The following is a 9,002-nucleotide window of genomic DNA, read 5'->3' on the forward strand; positions in this document are numbered from 1 at the left end:
GGCTGCATTCGAACTGGCTTAGAGTCCATCAGCTCAATTGAGTGTTCAACCTCTGTGCAGAGTCCCAGTTCCTCTGTTGGCTGAGTGAATACCTTGACGTTCCTCAAGAGAACAGTTTCTAATTCTGCAGCTTGTTGGTCTGTTAGATGCGAGAATTTTTCTTGGTTGAGGATAGCCTGACGTGTTTCTTCATCTGTTGGCAGTACCATAGCTGTCAGCTCTGCACTATTTACGTTTGATTCGTTGATGCATCCGTGGACGTGATATGATGGAAGCTGTTCTGTTCGCGTACGTTGCTGATGCTCTGCAGGCATTGCTCTTCTGGCACTGTCAATATCACTGTGTGGCTCTTGTAGTGGAGCGTTTTCTACTCTGACATTGGCTGCTAACAGTATCGATGCTCCCTTCTTGTCTGTAGCGACCTGGCTTGGTTGTCCGTGGTTGCTTTGGGGTATCCATTCAATACTGTGTATGCCGTCTTGGAAGCGTTCAGCATAATCATAGGGAATTACTTGCCTCCAGTCAAGTCCGACTATGAGTGGGTGAGGCAGGTCCTTCACGATTTTTACCTCTACAATGGCACATGCCTCTCCGACTGCTACCGTGGCTTGCATAATCCCTAATGGCTGGGAATGTTCACCAAAGGGTCCTTTCAGCATGAATGCTCCAGACTCTGTAAAGGCAAGTCCGTGTCTGGCAGCGAAGTCATGAGAAAGAAGAGTGACGGCTGAGCCAGTATCCCATAAGCCCTCAACTTCGATTCCATTGACGGTGGCTGGCAAAATAATTGATCTTGTAGTGGCACTGTGTGCTATAACAACATTGTTAACGTTGGACCGCAATGTTGATGGTTGGTGTGTCACTGATTTTGCCTCCTTGCTTGACGGCTTGCGAGCTTCCCACCTTTGTTTTGCGGCAATTTTTTCTTCTTCGGAGCGTGTGTCCAGTTGTGGGCAGTCTTTGGCTCTATGCCCTAGCGTATGACATCTGGCGCACATCTCACGCGGCAGTCTTGTTTTGTGTCGGTCGTCATTTTCTTTCTCTGGCGGGGTTACCGTTGGAGCTTTACTTTCGCTACGCTTGAGAGGTTGACCTTTTTTTTCCTCCTGGTGTCTGTCCATTTGTCTCGCGTACTGCAGGAAATCCGAGATCGTGCCTTTTCGCAGGTCATAGAATGCTCTTAGTATTGGTCGGCATTCTTGTGATGATGTCCCCTCAATCAGCCAATCGACAATGTCGCAATCCGATAGCTGGTACTTCCCACTTTTAATGCGTTGTAGACGGGCGTACATATAATCGACGACGCTTGACAGCGTTGGTTTACGAAAGTCACCCACTGTCTGAAGAGTAGTGGTTTATCAAATTCGGTTCGAAAGGCTTCAATCCATGCGTCCCAGTCGTTGAAGGTGGTCCCTGTTGTTTTGTGCCACGCCGTGGCACGTCCTCGGAGACGGGAAATGGCAGCGCTGAGTGTACCGGCATTGCTCCATGAACAGCGGTCACGCATCGTTGTAACGGCCGCTAACCAGTCCTTGAAATTTTCTCCATCTGTGCCAGCATATGTAGGTAAAGTAGACGTCAGGTCTGGCATAGTCGTGATGTTTATCGGTTGGTTTCCGTTCGTGGTTGTCGCTAACCCTAGCGTCTGTCTTTCGAGGAGTTTTGCCATTATTTCGAGCGTCTTCTGCATGGCGATAAGCTCAGGGCTGGATTGTTGCGTTGTGAACGGTCGCAGCACTGGGGGAAAGTCGTAGTGGTCCCCTACCTTAGTTGTCGTCGTGGTTTCTCTTTGTCCGAGCTCGGGCGTTGCTGTCGGCGTACCCGTCAAAGAAAAAGCCTGGCCTGAGTCTGCTGCCTCGCATGATTCTTGAGTCCTCGTCGCCATGTCACATGTCAAAACAGTCGACAGGAGGAAAACGAATACGTTTAATGAAAGTAATAGCATTGGTTACATCGGAACATTCTCCCGCGCGATCTTCCTTTTCGCCATCTTGTCTCTCTCTCTCTCCAGTGTTTCCAGCCGTTTCCGCGCCTGTGCTGTGACTAGCTGCTGACAATCATCATGCATTTTGGATCTTCATGTGTAAGTGCATGCCGTTTTACGAGTAACATGTACGAGTAGCTAGTTAACGTTACCAGCAACTTGTTTCATTCTCGTGTTTTTGTCTTTGTATTTCTTCGTTCATGCTCGTGTTTTAGATCCTTCACACCACGGGTGTTCTCGAACTAGCGTAGAACTAAGCGCTTCGCCGGCTTTCGGGGGCAATGAGTAGTACTCATTGCCCCCGAAAGCCGGCGAATCTCTTAGTTGATATGACCAACTACTCCACAACAGAAATGTTGAGAGATTTGCGTGCTTTTTGGGGCCACGACTGCTCAAATTAACTGCACACTCTAATTACATGTTGCAATTGAATGCATATTTACTTGTGCCTTTTCAACTTTCCAGAAACCTTAAGCTGCTTGGGCTCAAAGGAAAATGTCGATCCATCGTGTGCTATTAAGAACATCTCACATACTTTGTTGAATGATTCAAGATGACCACAAGGTAGTCGAGCAAGGGACCCATCAGCCATGAAATATTATCTATTCCATGTAACTCTGTAGTTCCTCTACTCCTTTGTTTAATTACATTATAGTTATGCTACATCTACATTAGAATATGTGCAATGTTTGATTACAAATAAAATGTAATTTTGCATTGCAGTTCTTTGGATCTGTCGTTGCTGGGAACAGCAATCCTGCGAAGTGGCACTGGTTGCCTACCAGCTAGCCTCTGTCCGAGCAGGCCACTGTAAGTCAAACCACTTCAACTGGTCCAAGTTCAACAATTAGGTTTTCAACCAGCTCCAGTCGAGACTGCGACCGGTTAGAAACCAGTTGGGCCAAATGGTTTCTGGCTGGTCCTAGTCACAACTGGTACCAGTTGGCCCAACTGATTTCTGGTCCCAGTCTCGGCTGGGACCAGTTGCAACTGGGACTGGGTGAACTGTGTTATCGAACAGAGACCAGTTGTCCCAACTGGTACCAGTTGAGCTGGAACCGGTTGCACTGGTCCCTGTTCGATAACACAGTTCAACTGGTACCAGTGAAAAAAATTTTTTGCTGGGGTACTCCCAGAAGACACATACTTTCGCGTTATTGTACGCGAAAAGGGAAATGATCCTGTGTACTTTTTCCAGTCACCGTTACTTGAAGCTGCTGCCGGCTAAAAGAAGCTGAGCAAGCTCCGTGCGCATATGCCCACTGATGTAACCTGGAGGTAAATTATCTCGCTGATGTGTTAAGCCCGAATCCCATAACAAGCGACACGCGGCAGATACACGCGAGAAGCGACAAAATCGACGTCACTGCCGCCACACGAGCGTCAAAAAAGCTTTGTCGCGGCTCAATATTTCTGCATCTACTCCCAGTAGATATTTGTAGCATGTCGCTGAGTTCGTTGCCTGTTGTTTGACAAAACCAGCTAGATTTGGCGGCGTGAAACAAGAACTGAACGCGTGGGCAAGGGAGAGGGTGGAGAGGGCAACCAACAAAACTAGCAGACGAAGAAGTGGGCGGGGCGTTGGGTACTTCAACCGCAGCGCCACTGTGTTACGGCGAATATTACATAGCAACTTCATTACAATTTCTCCTCGTTTTGACGAATGAAATACTATTTTTGGTATATTTATGTCAATTTACAACTTAGCTCGAATAAAATAAGCATTGCTTCTCCAAAAACATAATTTCTCGGTGACGAAATGTCGCTGCTCAAATGGACCAGGAAGTCGCGCCATGACCAGACGCGACAGCGACAAATTCTGCAGCGCGTCGCGTGTCGCTTGTTATGGGGTCCGCGCTTTAGATTTACTTCTTTGCATACTTCAGTGCTCCAAGATACTGAATGCTAAACCGCTCTGCTGTAAATTTTGTATTCTAGGTGAAAAGATCTAAGAACATGCGTATATGACATATCACATGCTTCATATGCGTATGACTTGTCAATGTGGTGTTACTTGAACGATGTCATGATTGTTGAATATGTTTAACGTGTTCTTGACCCTGCATAATTTGTTTGGTTCCAATCTGTTCCAGCAGAGATGGTCACTTCTGGGCACACCATCCTTCCTGGCCAAGTCGTGTCGAAAGGCATCCAAGACACCCTTGCCCTTGGATCACTTTCTGGAAGAAGATCCAGGAGGGGGCATCTCTTTTGCATGGTTTCTCGTGATACTGAGTGAGTATTTCAGTTTTTATCATCAATCAGCATTGCATCACTTTATCATTTCAATCTTCACTCTGCAGGAGCACATTTCAACTAGAAACTGATATTATTCCAGCTTATTTCATTCAGCCGTTTGTACTGCTGTTCTTTAGTGACGGTAACACATGCTTGTTGTGTTCATAACTTAAATGTCACACCAATGTCTCGAAAGGTAGAACATAAGGAGCTGGTGTCCCTTATAACTTCACATGGAATTAGGGTATTTTGTTGGGTTGGCATGCTGCTTGTCCACCCTTGAACATTAGCATTCCTTTGCAATTGAAATTGTGCCTTCTTACCCACTTAGAATTTGTGTCAATAAGTGCATAGCATGGCGGATAATGTTCGGTGTCCCTCTTCTTATTTTTTGTTGGAAACAAAGTCGTTGAGTAAAGCTACTGGTGGCTGGCTAGTACGTGTAGCTCAATATCTTAATATATTGAAAGCTGGGTGACCACACCGGATTAGACAGGGTGGTCCGGTCGACCTCTTCACTTTTTTTCTTTCAAACATATTTTAAAGCCTTGGTCCTAGGAGGTATATTGGCGCTGAAAGTAGTTGAAAATAATTGGTGGTTATTTTTTAATGTACTATCATTCAGATGTGGGCATTTCGACCATTGCGCTTTCTATGCAGTTTGACGCCAAGTATCTTCATAACTATTTGACATATTTAGCTGAATTTGTTATCCGTGTATTGCCTGGGATGGGCAACACTGCATACGAAGTTCTGCAGATTGTAAGAAGGTGCATCTTTGATGAGCAAAAAATCGCAAAGTTGCTTCATTTGTAAAATATGATACGTTTTGGGAAGCTCATAACTCGTCCCCCATTTGTGATACCGGAAAATTATCCACATCATTGCGTTCGTCTCGAAATGCCCTTTCCTCGCATAACAAGTATATTGCATTGTGGATTATGGCAACAGCCCCAACAGTCCACTTATGAAGGGTGTCTACGAGAAATGCGTAAATTCGACAGCGTGTATCCCATATATTCCCATTCGTGACATTGTTCATTTTACTCACAAACATTCTCCGAGAAGACTCGAAACAGCACACACAAAAATTTGCTTCAGGGATGGTCGAGGTTACGTTCGTAACTCAATGTCATTCGCAACGTAATTTCGACCATGTCTGAAGCAATTTTTTTTATGTGCTGTTTTGAGTCGTCATGAAGAACGTTTGTTAGTTTACGAGTGGGAATATATGGGATGTGCGATGTCGAGTATACGCATTTTCCGTAGATACCATTCACAAAAAGACCATTGGGGTCGATGTAATCGCTATGCGGAGAAAGGTCATTTCGAAACAAACAAAATGATGCAGATCATTTTCAAGCATCACAAGTGGGGGCCGAGTTGTGAGGTTCTCAAAACGTATCATATTTTACAAATGAGGCAACTTTGCGATTTTTTATCTCCTCAGAGGCAAACCTTAGGATTCTCAGAGCATAGGACGCAGTGCTACCCACCTGACACGACACTTGAAAACAAATTCAGCTAAATATGTCAGATAGATATGAAGATATGTGGCGTTGAACTGCGTACGAAGTGCAATGGTCGAAATGCCCACATCTGAATGATAATTCATTAAAAAATAACCACCAATTATTTTCAACTACTTTCAGCGCCAGTATGCTTCCTAGGGACGAGGCTTTAATATATGTTTGAAAGAAAAAATTGGAGAGGTTGACCAGACCACCCTGCCTGATCCTGCGTGAAATCACCCAGCTTCTGTTTCTCCCTAGCAGTAAGAAAGCGTGGTGCCCTCTGTACGCTGGTGCACCGTGATGCTGTGGTCTGCCCTCCATAGTATTTATTCATTCAGAATGCAAGAAGCATTACAAAGTTGTTTCTTTGTTATGACTATAGTCTAAAAACTGAGTTGTACAGAAAGCCCATTTTGATCACAAAATATTATACTGGTGCGACACAATTGCAGTATGCTGTTTTAAAATGATTAGTGGGTAAAATGGATGCGAGGCAAACGGGGAGGTAGCTCTAATCATGATTTGTGTGCGGAACAAAGAAATCAGTGTTAGATTCAACATGGAAATTGTGTGCTTTCTCTCCCTTTTTTTTCGGTGATGAGTAGTACAGGTGTGGGACGTGCATGTGTCAGTATGAAGGACGTTAGGGTGCAGCGAATTTATGTGGTACATATTTTATAACAAAACACAAGCACGCAATTCTCTGGTGCATGGTGAGATTAGATGGTGCATGGTGAGCAGTGATTTTCCATAAACTAACCATCTCATTCCTGCATACATCATCCGTGTCACTAGTCATCAAAAGTAAAAATTTGTACTTTCTTCACTAATGGCGTTGCTGATTCTTTCATTTAAAACGTATTTTGTGATTGGAACTACCTGTTGAATTGCTTGGCATGTATTTCCTGGAACAATCTCAGTGACATTTGTGATTATACGAGTGAAGCGTGCTTATTTCATAACCAAACATATTCTTCGTTTCAACAATTTTAGGCTACATCTATAATGACAAACACTGTAAGATCATTGCGTCTTCACACAGTCACTCCACATGAAATCATCAATATCTAACAATATTTAAATTGATGTATGTACTATCCCAGTATGAGTGAGGGTCTTTATGAACAGTATAAGACCTTAAGATATTTCTTCGCTTGTATTGGAAAGTACTCAGCCAGCACCATGAAGGTGCCTGTACTAGTGACACCATACTGAACGTGTAATGTGCAGAGGTGTGTGCATGTGGACCTGCATTCAAATGGTAGTAACTGTCGTACTACATATCCTGCATTTTCTTTCTTACAGGGGTATACAGTGGATCAGCCCTGCAGGGGCAGCAAGCTGAAGAACAAAGCCAGAACCTATGAAGAAGTTCTGGAGATTGTGTCGAAAACAGCACAAGTGTAAGGGAACGTTTTACTTGGTAACCAGATACACTTAATATACTTTGCAACTCTAAGATGTTTTTTTTTTATCGCTGCAGATTCAACAGATGTCACAGATTTTTCACCATTTCTCTGTATGTACAATAAATGCTCAGTCCTGTACTCTATGACTTGTGTCACACATAACTGCATGACTTGCAATTCCATTAAAGGAAGACAAACACAATTACACATCCTTCGGTGCTGTTCCCAAATTTGTGGGAATTAATGCACTCCACACTTCAAACAAAAGCCGACTCTCTCAGGTGGCCGTGAAAATTACGGGAAAGAGCCGGCAACATAGCTGCCATTAAAATCCCTGTAAATTTTACGGCTGCATTTTTTGTAAGGCACCGTAATTTTCACGGGAAAAAAACAGCATTCTGGTTACATCAAAATTACTGTAAATTTAACGGCAGTACTTCTTCCGAAGTGGCCGTAATTTTAACGGGAAAAGTCCGGCATCATAGCTGCCATTAAAATATACGTAAATTTTACGGTAGTTTTTTTACAGTGTAGAGAAGCGAGCGAAAAGCGCAAACATTGTGTGAACTTTACAGAACGTTATACCTGCTGGATGTTGGATTAAACAGGTGCTGCCTCCAATTACCCCTCACATCCTGATTGGGTTCCAACGGTGTCTTGCTACAAGAAGACAACAGACTCGTCCAAGGCACACATTGCTCAGAGATATGAACCTTTATTGTCTGAATATAAACAAAAAGCTCACGAATACAAAGTTGTGACGAATGAGTCCATAGCAGAAATTTTCAAGCGAGGATCTCCAGAATATATGTGCTTCTACAATGCAGAAAAGCTGTCAGTGATTGGTCATGGTTATGTACCTGCATCTATACGTCTTCCACGTTCGCTGTTCTTGAAGAAGCGGAGCCCTTGTTCAGAGACAGTGTCACCAATCGACTTCCTCATCAAACAAGGTCTGGACGAGTTGTGAAGCGTCCACTGCGATATGAGCCTTAATCTTGTATTCTTGTAAGAGTCATGCTTGTTTCTTTTGTTCACACACACAAAAAAAGGGGCGTGTTATGTAGTTCTCTTGTAGCGCCCCACGTTTGTGATGTATTGCCAAGGCTGGCAATGTATTTTTGGAGTGGTACAATAAAACATGGCCGCACGTTACCTGACCATGCATCAACTAACAAGCTGCATTCAATCCAACTCCATCGACGCAACGAGGACATATCAATCTTTACTGTGAACGAGGACGGCTTACAACAGCGTCTCACAGCTACCGACGTGCTCTACGTTCCGTCAATGGCGGACAACTTCTTCTCTGTGTCAAAGTTGACGGACAAAGGCATGGACGTAAGTGTTTCAGGACATAGATGTACAATTTTCCATCACGGTGACCTTGTCTTCAACGACAAAAAAGTTGGAGGAGCTTACAAGATGCTAGCTGCAGTTTCACCGCCTCTTGAACAAGCAAATTGTATGCGAAGCAATACTTCGGAAGAATGGCATAGACGACTCGTCCATCTGAACTACGATGCCCTACCACTGATAGGCAGTAAGCAGATTTCGAGGGCACCCTAACAGTTTACCTGCGCCCACAGATCGTTACTGTGAACATTGTATCATTGGAAAATTCACGCGGCTGCCATTCAAGTCTACCAGCCATGTTCCCAGACAAACAGTCAACGAGCTACTTAGCATGGACTTGTGTGGCCCTTTTGCAGCCTCACTCGGAGGTAGCAGGTATCTACTCGTCATCGTTGATGACTGTAGCCGAAAGGTTATTGTGCATTTTATGAAAGGTAAAGCGGAGACAGCGTCGATTGTCCAAGCGGCGATCACGAAGAGAGAAATTTAAACCAAAAAGCG

General features: G+C 44.1%; 1 long non-coding RNA gene across 2 annotated transcripts; it reads left to right on the plus strand.

Annotated features, from left to right (window-relative positions):
- Positions 1-225: 225 nt before the first annotated feature.
- Positions 226-7,288, plus strand: LOC135388601 (uncharacterized). Of its 2 annotated transcripts, none has more exons than XR_010421476.1 (7): positions 226-2,083; positions 2,450-2,548; positions 2,708-2,794; positions 3,183-3,262; positions 4,078-4,219; positions 7,042-7,139; positions 7,220-7,288. It is a non-coding gene; the product is annotated as an uncharacterized LOC135388601 (long non-coding RNA). The 2 variants fall into 2 exon arrangements; XR_010421475.1 differs by having other exon boundaries at positions 4,081-4,219.
- The last annotated feature ends 1,714 nt before the right edge of the window (positions 7,289-9,002 follow it).

The sequence above is a fragment of the Ornithodoros turicata genome, chromosome 3, assembly GCF_037126465.1.
Source record: "Ornithodoros turicata isolate Travis chromosome 3, ASM3712646v1, whole genome shotgun sequence".
Taxonomy (NCBI): Eukaryota; Metazoa; Arthropoda; class Arachnida; order Ixodida; family Argasidae; genus Ornithodoros; species Ornithodoros turicata.